This window comes from Martes martes, assembly GCF_963455335.1.
Source record: "Martes martes genome assembly, chromosome: 2".
Taxonomy (NCBI): domain Eukaryota; kingdom Metazoa; phylum Chordata; class Mammalia; order Carnivora; family Mustelidae; genus Martes; species Martes martes.
This window is the reverse complement of record NC_137889.1, coordinates 152,722,426-152,735,420: the sequence shown is the minus strand read 5'-3', so window position 1 is coordinate 152,735,420 and position 12,995 is coordinate 152,722,426.

Sequence of the window (12,995 nt, the reverse complement as noted above, 5' to 3'; positions counted from 1 at the left end):
TTTGATTGTTGGTGAGGCTAAGCTTTCTCTAATGCTACTGACCTCTTCTTTTGTGAATTGCCTTTTTGTGTTCTGTGCTCATCTTCCTAATAGGGTGTTTGTCAGGGTTTTTAAATTTTTTTTATTTGTAAGAATCCTTAGAAATTAAGGATATTAACCCTTTATCACTATTATCTATTAAAATATTTGCCCAGGATATTTTCTTTTGTTACCTTATTTTTTTCAAAATTTTTTACTTTCTTTTAAAACTTTCTTAAAAAATAAATGAAACTTTCTAAAATATGCAATTTTTTCCCTTGTGAAATATCACCTATGAGGTCTTAACATAGAAAAAAATACTATACTGATGCAGTCTATAAACATCTTGTCTCTGTAACAATTACTTTAGAATTCTAAAATTAACTTAAAATTTTAGATAGATAAATTGAGGATAGGTGTATGTATTTGTACTCTAACAAAAATAGAATAAACTCTATAATGGTAAACATCTTCCTTTCTAATTGTCCTTTATTTCATTCATCAAATACATTTGTAAACCATATTACTTTTAACAGTTGAACACAGAGGAAAAATAACAATATGTATTCCCTTCTCAGGAACCAAAGTGCCATGCATCTACTGTGCAAGGCAAAGATCAAAAATGCTATACTTGACTCCTCTCTTTCCATATATATTTTTTTTTTATTTTTTTTTTTTTAAGTAGGTTCCATGCCCACCATGGAGCCCAACTCCAGGCTTGAACTCATGAACCTGAGGATCAAGACCTGAACTGAGATCAAAAGTCAGACACTTAATTGACTAAGCCACCGAGGCATCTCTTTCCTTATATTCAATACCCAATCTGTCCATCAAGTCCTCCAAATCATATCTTTAATATGTTTATTTCTCTTTCTCTCCATTACCACCATCCCAATCCAATCCGCTGTCATCTTCCACCAAAACTATTGGTATAGCGCCCCTGGATGTCACCTCTCTCCCATTCTCGCCTCTCCATCATCTACTTTCTACCCAGCAACCAGAGTGTTCCTTTTATAATACACATAGCACAGCCTCTTGACCTGTTTAAAATTTCTAATGACTTCACACCACAATTAAAATAAAAACCAACTTCTTTCCTAGCTCACAAAGTCCTAGGTAATCTGTCCTTTGCTTTTCTTTCCACCCTCATCTTGAGCTACTCTCTTCCTCATATACTATACTCTAGCCTCAAAAGCCTGGCTTAAGTGCCTCTAACACACAGACATTCTGGAGTACCTTCAGTCTTTGCACAGCTACTCCCCTAATTTAGATGACTCCCCCATTTCTGACTCTTCCAATCTGCATAGTTGCAAATTACCGTCTCAGGGAAATCTTCCCTTGACCTCTCAGTCACTCCGTCTCATGTTTCATGTCACCTTTTTTCATTCTCTGCATACTACTTGTCACTCTCTGATATTTTTGTTTGTATTCGCTATTTATTTGCATATTTTTGTTGTCCTGACTAAAATATAAGTTCCATATCCTTAGATCTTGTCTGTCTTATTAATACTGTATGCCCAACAACAATAGCAGTGCCTACAATGGGGCAGGTACTCACTAAATATTTATTAAAAGAATTGTGAGGTATCTAGAAATTATCTAATACCAACAGATAAAACTAAAACACAGATTTGTGTTCAATATATAAGAAAACTTTTCAAAAATGAGAACTACCACAAAATAGAATGTCTCATCTCTAAGGCAATATCCAAAATGAGATGAGAAAATCACCTATTACAAAAGCTGGAAATCTTAGGCCCAAGCAATGTGGCCAACATGCAATCTTCTTCCTTTTTTATATTGCTTGAATTTGCTATTGTGAACCTCTACCCATTCTTTGATCCCTGTCCTCCATACTCTTACTCTCTTGGCTGTCAATTGCCTCAATCCATGTCTCGTTCTTTGAACCTGACTTACGGTTTTGAACTTCCCTTCTCCTTGGAATAATTTTTGTTCTTTAGGAATTAAACACAAAAGCAACAGCAGATAACAGTTATAGACAACAAGTGATATAACTTTTTTGTCCCCACTCACTGGCCACCCACACATGTACTCTAACAACTCATAGTTATCAGGTTCTGCTCCCTATTAGGATTCCTATTATACACGGAAACATGTTTCTAAAACCTTTATACATATGATAGACCCTTAATATCCATGAGAAATGTTTTAAAATGTGACCGCATATAAGTTCTCCCATAAAAATAAAGTGTAACTGAAAAATTTCAACTGATTCCCTTCCAATTTATAAAGACTCTATAGGGACATAAACAAAATTATTTATGAAATTATTAACATAAATTCTGTGACTAAAACAAACTACACTTCATATGCCTCAGCAAAATGGTAGAGGATTACATATCATGGATTTCCAGGGTCATTCATAAATAGTAAAAAACACAAAAATTAAAGCCAATAATGCCAAGGTATTCTTCTCTTGGCATCTTATTCAAAGATGCATTTTTATGCCTCCATGCCATGCATTTTAGATTATCAAATAGTACCATATGTAATTATAACTAGATTATAAACCATTTACTTGACAACTATGCATGTCTGCTCTTTTATTTTTTTTTAAGATTTTATTTATTTATTTGACAGACAGAGATCACAATTAGGCAGAGAGGCAGGCAGAGAGAGAGGAGGAAAGCAGGCTCCCCGCTGAACAGAGAGCCCGATGCTGGGCTCATTACCAGGACCCTGAGACCATGACCTGAGCCGAAGGCAGAGGCTTTAACCCACTGAGCCACCCAGGCACCCCTGCATGTCTACTCTTTTAAATCTAATAATTCAATCCTTCCAGAAGTTGTATAATACACCAACAATTCCCTCTGAACAGCTTTGAAACTGTGTACTCCAAAAGACCATTAGCCTTCACACCTTGTTGCAGGACAAAGGTGTTGAGGGACAAAGATGTAGATTTTCCTAGTCTTCTTCATAACAATGAATTATAGTCTGCTGAAGGCAAAAAAAAGTCTGAAGTCAATTCTTTTGAATGTCCTTGGTCATATTTTTCAAATGTAAAGAATTTACATGTCCATATAAACATTTTAGTCCATTTCTATTTGTTTCTAAAAGATTTGTATGTTCATATACCAGCAAGTGTATATGGAGTGATTTATTTGTATAAATTTGTCATTAAATTTATACCTTTTTCCACTTGGAAAGTGAAGTGTTTTTAAGAGTAGGCAGCTTGTCTACACTTACACACAACTCTATTACATCAAAGATCCTTCATTTCATATACACAAGTTAAGCATCCAAAGCCCTTTCATTGCTATCAGGAAAACAAGGATATATTTAGACTCAATTTGGGAGACTATTCCATTGGGGCATTAATCCAGGGGACAGGAAATTAGTAAAACCCTACCAAATTGAAGTATTTCACTAAGCTACTGGCATTCTCAACTGGAGCCAATAATTTTTAAAAGGAACATGCTTGAGAATAACACATTATACTTACTAAATCATTTTGCTCAACTATGAAGGGTAAGTATTTTATAAACACAAATGACCTGTGTGTTTAGTTTTGACCATCACTTCCCCTCCCACCAAAAGCTGGTCCATTCACCTGCTCTGGGCATGACTGCTACTTCTGAGACTGTGTTCTCTTCCTCAGTCTTCTTGTGCAGACTGCAGCACACTCATACACTCCCAATATGTTTATTCTGTGCCTTTTTAATGCACTACTCAGGCTTCCCTGTCCTGATAACTAGTTACTAGAAGCTCATCTTCTCCTTCTCTTCTAATTGCTGGTCCTTGCACACTTGTTCTCTATTCTGCATTGCTCAGACTAGACATTATACTTGACTGCCACTGCCCTTTTCAGGTTGAAAATAGTTTGCCTTCCAGAAAAGTTGCTGGAAAGCCCTTCATCTTTTCAGTCTGAATGTCCACACAGAACAGGCTAAGGCCACATTGTTCTGATATTTTACCACCAATCAGAGTATAACATGATTATGAGTGTGAGGGAGACATTTTAGAACAATGTTGATGGCTACTCTCCTAACTCATGACCTAGCCAACAGCTGGCTTTATAATCATGATATTCGCTAAGATAACAGCCCAGATGAATTCCAAAAGTGAACCTTAAGTGGCATAATGTTGGTGTCACACAGCTGAGGGGAATAGATTCAAAAGACCTATGAAAAGATTTCAACCACTCTTCCTACATTGGCTCATCCCGGGCACATTTCCAGTGAAATCCCTCCCCCTTATATTACTCCATTAGATCCCTTCCATTCTTCAAGATCCAAATTAGTCTGAACTGGTTGAGTGCCCATAAGGACTTCCTGTCTAACTCTAACAAACCAAGCCACAGGCACTTTAGGAAATGCATCTGTGGCTACATCTAACACCTCAGGGCACCTCCTGCCTTTTAATCCCATTCACTTACTCAGTTTCAAGGTCTCTGATTCCCTACACATAACTGATTATGTTATGTGCCCAGACTCATTAAATCACCACTTTGGTAACTACATGCTTGGGTCTCAAGTCCAACCTCAACCCTAAACTATTTAACATACCTGGCGTTGACCCCATATTTTCAGGCTCTGCTTTTAGGAAACCAGACTAATATTACCTCATGGTCAAACTTAATTCTGGTTTATATAAAAGATAAGAAAACAAAGAAAAACTAAAACACACGCTTTGTGAGGACATGTTTGCCCCAACACTGGCCTCAATGTAGACTCACCAATCCAAGTTACTATCACCTGCCACCATTAAAGTAAAACACAAACAGTATCCAACTTTCCCTCATTCATTTGCAATTCGGGTTTATAAACTTTGAATCTCTGCCTGGCTCCAAGCTTTTCATTCTAAATCCTTCTATTTCCAACCCTATAGTCCTTCAGACCGACACTCATGGTACACTCCTTGGACCAAGAGCCTCAGATTCTTCAGACAAACATTGCTTTGACTCATGCCTTTAGCTCCTCAAATCCTGTGTCACTTCACATTAGGTATCTCTGCTCTGGCCTTGTCTTTACAAGTTGTAGTCCTAGGGGTGCAGACAGGGAGCCTTGGGTAATTATTTCATTTTAAATTTCAATTATTTTTATAACTATAGTTGGTGTACTGTAAGAATTTTGAATCACTGAACTAAGCCTAGACTTCTTTAAAAGAAAAATGAGGGGCACCTGGGTGGTGCAGTGGGTTAAGTGTCTGACTCTTGATTTTGGCTCAGGTCATGATCTCAGGGTTGTGAGACTGAGCCCCACACTGGGCTCCACACTGCGAGTGTAGCCTGCTTAAGATTCTCTCTCTTCCTGCCCCTTTCCACTCCACCCGTTCCCTTTGTCTCTCTAAAAGAAAGAAAAGAAAAAGAAAAAGGGTAAGTCTAGGGACAGTCTCAAAGACTTTATTATAGTGGCACTCCAGAAAGGAACTTAAAACCATAATGGATACATAGCTCCCTAAAACATGGCATGTGAAATTTATTCCCACTTAAAAATATATAAAACATGTCCCAAAGCAATAAGAATTATGTGTAAATTATATACCCTGGAATAAAGCTATTTATTAGCTAACTTCCAACTATAAGCAGAATGTCTACAACTTAAAAATTCTTATTGTTCACCAACCCTCATCAACTCCTTTCATTTTCTCCCCCCTTTAGTTTTATTTTTATATAAAAAAGTAAAATTATGTTACCTTCCGGTCAATAAAGAGGTCACCCCCATTGAAATCCAGCCAACAATTCTAACAACTTTGAACTCTCATTTAAAAAAAAAAAAAAAATTACCGGTGCTGTATGCCAGTTCCCTAGGTAACCAAGATTCCACTTCAAAAACGGACTGGATAATCAAAAGAAAGCAATACACATGCATACACTAAACCAAACAAAAGGCAATTTTGCTTCATTTGCTAAAATAGATTTGACCAAGTGTTTTTACACAGTGGCAGATGGTAACTGCATTAATATTTATGTTGGACATGGCAAGAGAGGCTCAAAGGAAAAGGACTTTAGATTGAAGATTCACCATTAGAAATAGGTAAAAAATCAACATGTCTGGGTAGAATGAGCACATGCTCCCAAACATGAGTGTAAATCCATGCTCTGCCATCCCACAACTGTCCTGGGCAAGTGCTATGTTCCCTGAACCTTAGCTTCCCCATGAGTATGAGCTAAATTATAAAACTGTAATGGGGATTAAATAAGATAATGCTGGTGAATCATAATTACAGCTATTATTTCCCACACACTCACCCTGGACTAGGCACATATAACAACTTAATGAGTTAAATGCAGGCACCTTCATTTTACAGACAGAGAAAGTAAGATTCTAAGCACTTGTTCATGCCACACAAATACTACATAGCAGACGTGAAATTCAAATTCAGGACTACTAGATCTCAAAGTCCATGCTCTGGACTGTTCCACAGTCCTGCTGTAGGACAATACCTGAATCACACTAGGCACTCAATAATGCTTTTCCTTATTAATTAAAATTGTAAATGCAAGGAGCACCCTGAGGGCTTCCAAGTTGCACAACTCTAGGGGAGACATTCATCTCCGAGTCTATATGAATGGCACATTCTGACAAGTTGTGCAGAGCACGGCCAGTACTTCTGTACAAAGTGGCCTCCAGGCACTATTTTTCATGGATCTCTATAATTTCTATTTCTATTTGTAGTAGGCCTATGATATTCTGGCTCCCCCAGCACCTTCTGAACAGCTTTTATATGTTTGAGAAATGCCCTAAATTATGACTTTCACCTCTCTCCAAGTTGGAATTGAAAACTCCTTTGCCTAGTCCTACTTGCTTAGACTATTTGCATATAAGCATATATAAGCATGGGATCTGGATTAAACCAAAATTCACCTGTATATTTCATTTCAGAAGCCCTACATCTGCCTCTCAGATCCCCATGTATTTAACTTTCACTTTTTCATTCCCTATAACCACAGCTGTCTTCCAGACCAGTCCTCCATGCCCCACTTTCAGCACCAAAGCAGATGAACAATGTTTTCTAAACCAAGATTCTCCACTTCCTAAAAAACTCTAGTGCCATTCCAGGGGTCAACACAGCCATATTTTTAAGTCTCTACTCATGTGATATATTTGCTATATGTGGACGGCACATAGAAAGCACTAAATAAATGTTAGTTTCCTTACTGTTTTCCCTGTATATCCTATTAGCTTTTCAAGAACAGAAACTGGGCCGTATGCTTCCTAGTGTAACCACTGGTGATCAGTGCTGTACATCAACAGGGCCAGGTTTGTTGATGGTGATGATGATCTGCTGATGATAGTGTTGGTGAAGATAATCTCAAAGATAAAGGGTGCCCGTAACCACCTACTACAGACTGAATGTGTTCCCCCCAAAATTCAAATGTTTAAACCTAATCCCTGATGTGATGGTATAATGAGGTAGGGCCTTTGGGAAGTGATTAGGTCATGAGGATAGAGCCCTCATAAACAAGATAGTGCCTTTATAAAAACGGCCCTAAAGAATTCCCCTACCCCTTCTGTCAGGTGAGGACATAGCTAGAAGGTCGTTGTCTATGAAGCAAGGAGCAGGCCCTTGACAGACACCAAATCTGCCAGCATAATGATCTTGGACTTCCAGCCTCCAGAACTGTGAGAAACAAACTTCTGTTGATTTTAAGCCACTTGCTCTATGGTATTTTTGTTATAGCAGCCTGAATGGATGAAGACATCTCCCATCGCTAAAAGTTGTATTTCATTTTATAAATGTTCCCATAGAGAAGAAAATCAGAACTGTATTAACACCTTTTGCTAATTCTCTCTTTCCTTTTAAATAATGCATTTGATGTTTAAAATCCTTCAAGTATCAGAGCCTTCTTTCTTGAACTATTTTCCTTAGTTCAACTACCACTTTTGTTTCACTACTACTCTCAACTGGGCATTCCCAAAGGCTCTTGGCAATGTAAATTAATATGGCTCAAGCATAATCATCTGGTAGCAGAACAGTAGTGAAAATATGACCAGCCTTGGGTATCAGGAGTTGCCCAGGCCAACCTAGCTGTAACATTATTTATACAGGCACACCCCTGAGCAGAACCTTAATCCCTTCCACTCTGTTAGAGACCTTAATGACTTAATGATTCTCAAATTCTGTGACACCATGAACACAGATTATCAATCTCCTACCCACTTTCAAACTCTTCAAGGCTGGCAGGGTTGGCCTCCATAACCTACAAACACTAGCTGATAAGCCCTATCTGTGTTTGTGCATGTGCCTCTGTGGTATCCACCCAACCATCCCTTCTTTTGAATTCCGGTGAAACGCCCCTTTTCCACTATCTCCTCCAGCTTCAGCACTTACTGACGGAGTGAACTTTTGTAATTACTCAGTCTCTTCGAACATTATTTTTTTTATCTGCAGTATGCAATTTAAGAGTGACAACCTATTTCAAGAGTAGTTCTCAGGGTTAAATGATATCAGGTATGTAAAGTACCTGGCACCCCGCCAGGTACATAACAAAGCTCAATAGAAACAGGTTTCCTGCCCTTCCCCTTCTCCTCCAGCCCCTAATAGTCTCTCCTTGCCCTGAACTCCTCCAATACAATGCTTTATGTCTTCTTTCACCCATCTAAGCCCTGGTAAGCTTTTCTATTTAAATCACTCAATTATTTAATCAACATTGAATTTGTCTAAAACTGTTCTATAATGTTAGGATATATGTATAAAATACACTCGGGGCTCGTCCTCAACCCACGCACAGTGTTGCAAGGGCAGTACATATTTGAAATTAAACACATCTGCACTACAGTGTACTCTCTAATACAAAGAAATAATGTATAAATGACAGACTAACAACCCAGGCTAGAAAATATCAACAAAAACCTCAGCAAAAAGATATTAAAGTTGGACATTAATAATTAATAGGACTGCTGGCGCCCGGGTGGCTCAGTGGTTTAAAGCCTCTGCCTTCGGCTCAGGTCATGATCCCAGGGTCCTGGGATCGAGTCCCGCATCGGGCTCTCTGCTCATTGGGGATCCTGCTTCTTCCTCTCTCTCTGCCTGCCTCTCTACCTACTTGTGATCTCTCTCTGTCAAATAAATAAATAAAATCTTTAAAAAAATAATTAATAGGACTGCATCATGAGAATATAGCAAAAGAAAGAACGGCAGAAGAAAGAAAATTTGTCCAAAAAAAAAAAAAAAAAGAACAAAAACAACAACCTCACCACAGCAAAAACTTCTGTAGGCATATTAGACCTGTATTATTAATAATGATTATAAAGACCATATGTGTTAAAGTAAAAAGTAGGATACACAAATACGAAGAAAACTATAAGAACAGTTGAACAAAATAGTTAGAAAACCTAGAATGTGTAGTTGCCATTTCTAGAAAAGCAAAACAAATGAACAAAAACCTAATTATCAAAAGAATAAGGAAATGGTTAAATAAGTAGTGACTAACCAAATTAAGGAACTATGCAGACTTTAGTAATGATAATAATGCAGTAAATGTAATGTCATGACAAATTTTAAAATAATATAAATCGCAAATTCTTATTGTAATATGTGAACAAAGACTTGAAAGGAATATGCATAAATAAAATGGCTATTTGGTGTGTTAATGGCGATTACTTTATAAAAACCTTTTTGAAATCCTTTTATAATAATTTAAAGTTTTAAAAAGAAAGGATGAGGTATTTCTATTCAGGAAATTCTCTTCTATTCACAAAATTATTTTAAATTGTTTTTCAGCTTAATTTATAATGACCTTTTTATTTCCACCATAAACAACAAACCAGAAGCATCATGTACTTAAACAAATCATCCCATGATGTTAACTTACACTGTGTTCTTTGTGCCTCCATCCTCATCCTCAACCATCTCCAAAACACAAGTCACTCCTATTTAGAAAGATTGTGGGGTTTTTTTCACTCACAGTATGGCATATTTTATGTTCAAAGCGCAGAACATTCAATTACTTACAGTATAAGGATTTTGAACTGAAGTTGCCTCAATGAGAATGCATTTATTTGAAGACAAAATGGATTCTCCTAATCCTTGCCTTTTTCAGATGAAAAGATAAGCCAGGAAGATCTTCACTAGACACGTGATATCTAAACATAAGATTAACTGTCAATCAAATACGGAGTCAAAAGGAATAATAGGGAAGATCAAAAATTAAAAAGGAACATGTTAATTTCCTGTTTTCCTATTTTTATTTCCTAACATTTAAAATCATGAATGCTTTAGCAGTTCATTTTACTGTGCCTAAAACATCCATTTGAGTTTCTAATTAACTGATTGTTACAGAATTTTACTTTCTGAAATTATAGGATAAATGCACATATTTTTAAGAAAAGATCAAAATAACCAGGACTCATAAGAATGTCACCATTCAATTTTAAAGAAGCAGAGTGAACTGATTTTACATTACTGACAGTTTCTTTTAAGTGTGATAGATATGTATATGCATTTTATTAAATTTTTAATAAATGTAACAAACTGTACTACAAACAGTAAAATAATTATTTCCTTCAACGCTCAGGATTTTTTTTTTTAATGGCGGTGACTACCACAGTTTTTCTTTCACGAGAATTATTAATCTTGAAAGGTCAGCTATAAATATCTTTTCCAATATCTTTGTGGTTGGATAAAACTGAGCATCTGCCTAATGAGCAAGGTACTTGTCAGCCTTGATTTTCTTTCTGTGGCTATAGGTGATGGGCAACTCAAAATACATTTCCTAGAGCTACTCAGCAACAGGAGCCCAAATCTTTCTGAGGTACTTGCTGTTATGGGAAGCTAGCAAAGGAAGTCAAGAGGAAACGCAGTGAGCTTTCTGAATCTCCAGAGATGCTCAGGGGACCAGGAAGCAGAATAAGCCTTGGCCACATATATATATACATTACATTTAAGCAGCACATTATAGCTTATTACGTATCTTATGCACATCTCCTCCACTTAACAGATGATGGAACAATCTCAGAGAGCCCAGTGACATGGCCATTGCCTCTCTGCTACTGGAGAGCCTCGAGATGGGATTTTCTGATCCCAAATCCTAGGCTCATCGAAGTGTAAAATCATAGCTCACAGCATTTGGAGTGAGACAGACCTAGGCTCAAGTTTCAGGTTTGGCCATTTTCCAGTCTTGAGCAAGTCACTTGGGCAAGACCTCTGTGCTTCAGCTTCCTTGTCCATAAAATGAGATAATAGGAGCCTCAATTGCACAGGGTTGTTGTGAGCATGAGATAATGCACCTAAAGCCCTTAGCACCCACGAGGCCCCAGGATCATCCTCATGCCAGTTACAACTGTTACACTGCCAGCTGCAATTTTACAGCTGTTACCCTCATTCTTCTCCAGATACAGCCGGCAGTCAGAACTGTTCCTGCAGGAGGAAGCATACTGTGGTGGTTAGAAATGTTGAGTTTAAGCGAAACCTATGTGGCTTCAAATCCCACCACTGCCAGGTAAAAGCTCTGTGACTAGAGATGGGTTACTTAACATTCTGTTTTCCCAATTTCCTCTCCTGAAAAATGAAGGCGGTGATAATGAAACCTAGCCCTTTTGGGTGGTGGAAGGATTAAATGAATGACACATACAGAATACCTGAAATAGTGCCTAGTATATGGGAAACACTTAACAAATACTAAATTTAACGTACTGCCATTGTTATCTTATTAATTTCCAGCACCTCCCCTCAAGTTCCAGACATTAAATCTATTTTAAAACAACTGAGCATCTATCATGTATATATGCTAGCAGCACATCGGAAGAAATCTACTTCATTAGTGAGGACATAAGTGTACACTAATGATACAAGGCAGCATACTCTAACTGCCAATAAAAGGTAGAGACAACAGGTGAGACAAGAGTCTAGAGGAGGAAACCAATTTGAAAGCATTGGTCTTCCCTCTTTGGTGGCAGATTTATTATTTATAGCCAAAGGACCAAGGGAAAAAGGAAGTGAGACATGGTTCCTGGACCCTGGAATTTCACGGCCTCATGAAATGTGTTTAAAAATCAAGGTAGGAATGAAGTAGGAATTTCGAAGATATTTTCATTTTGTCAGACAGATTGAGGCATTAAGAAAATTATCTACCGGGACGCCTGGGTGGCTCAGTTGGTTAAGCGGCTGCCTTCGGCTCGGGTCATGATCCCAGCATCCTGGGATCGAGTCCCGCATCGGGCTCCTTGCTCGGCGGGGAGCCTGCTTCTCCCTCTGCCTCTGCCTGCCTCTCTGTCTGCCTGTGCTCACTCTCTCTGACAAATAAATAAATAAAATCTTAAAAAAAAAAAAAAAAGAAAAGAAAAAAAGAAAATTATCTACCTTCTATTCATGCTACAATTTCTTTAAAGAACTATATTTAAATGGCAAAAGGAGATAGTAAGAAACAATCTCAGAATAAAAAACAATTCTCAGGGCACCTAGGTGGCTCAGTGGGCTAAGCATCTAACTCTTGATTTCTACTCAGGTCATGATCTCAGGGTCCTGAGATCCAGCCCTGTGTCAGGATCTATGTTCAGCAGGGAGACTGCTTAAGAATCTCTCTCTCCCTTTCCTTTAAAAAAGAAACAAAAAACACAATTCTCCACCAAAAAGGGAACCACTGGTTGTGTGGGCATATATGTTTATCATGCCTAAGTACATATATATTCAGATGCACACTCCTCCATTATTTCTTACTACTCTCTCTCTCTGTTTCTGACTGATGAAAACCTTCTTGCACAGGCTGAACTCACAAACCAGCATTTGGCAACCACTGGGGTAAAGTGCACTGCAGAATATAACAGGTGTGGACCAGGTCTACACTGGCAGAGCAAAGCAAAGAATTAGATCATTTTAATCAAAATACTTGGCTTCAATTACTGAAATAACTTCTTTCTTAACCAGCCTTTCCCAAAAACCTACTTCCACTTCCCTGATTCTGCTTGCCGGGAATAAAAACTTCTTTAGACTTATCATGCTAAAAATCCAAGCCCAAGGAATAGGGGCCGCATGGGTTAAACAGAAAATCATAAGCTGCGCCAGTACATGGAGAT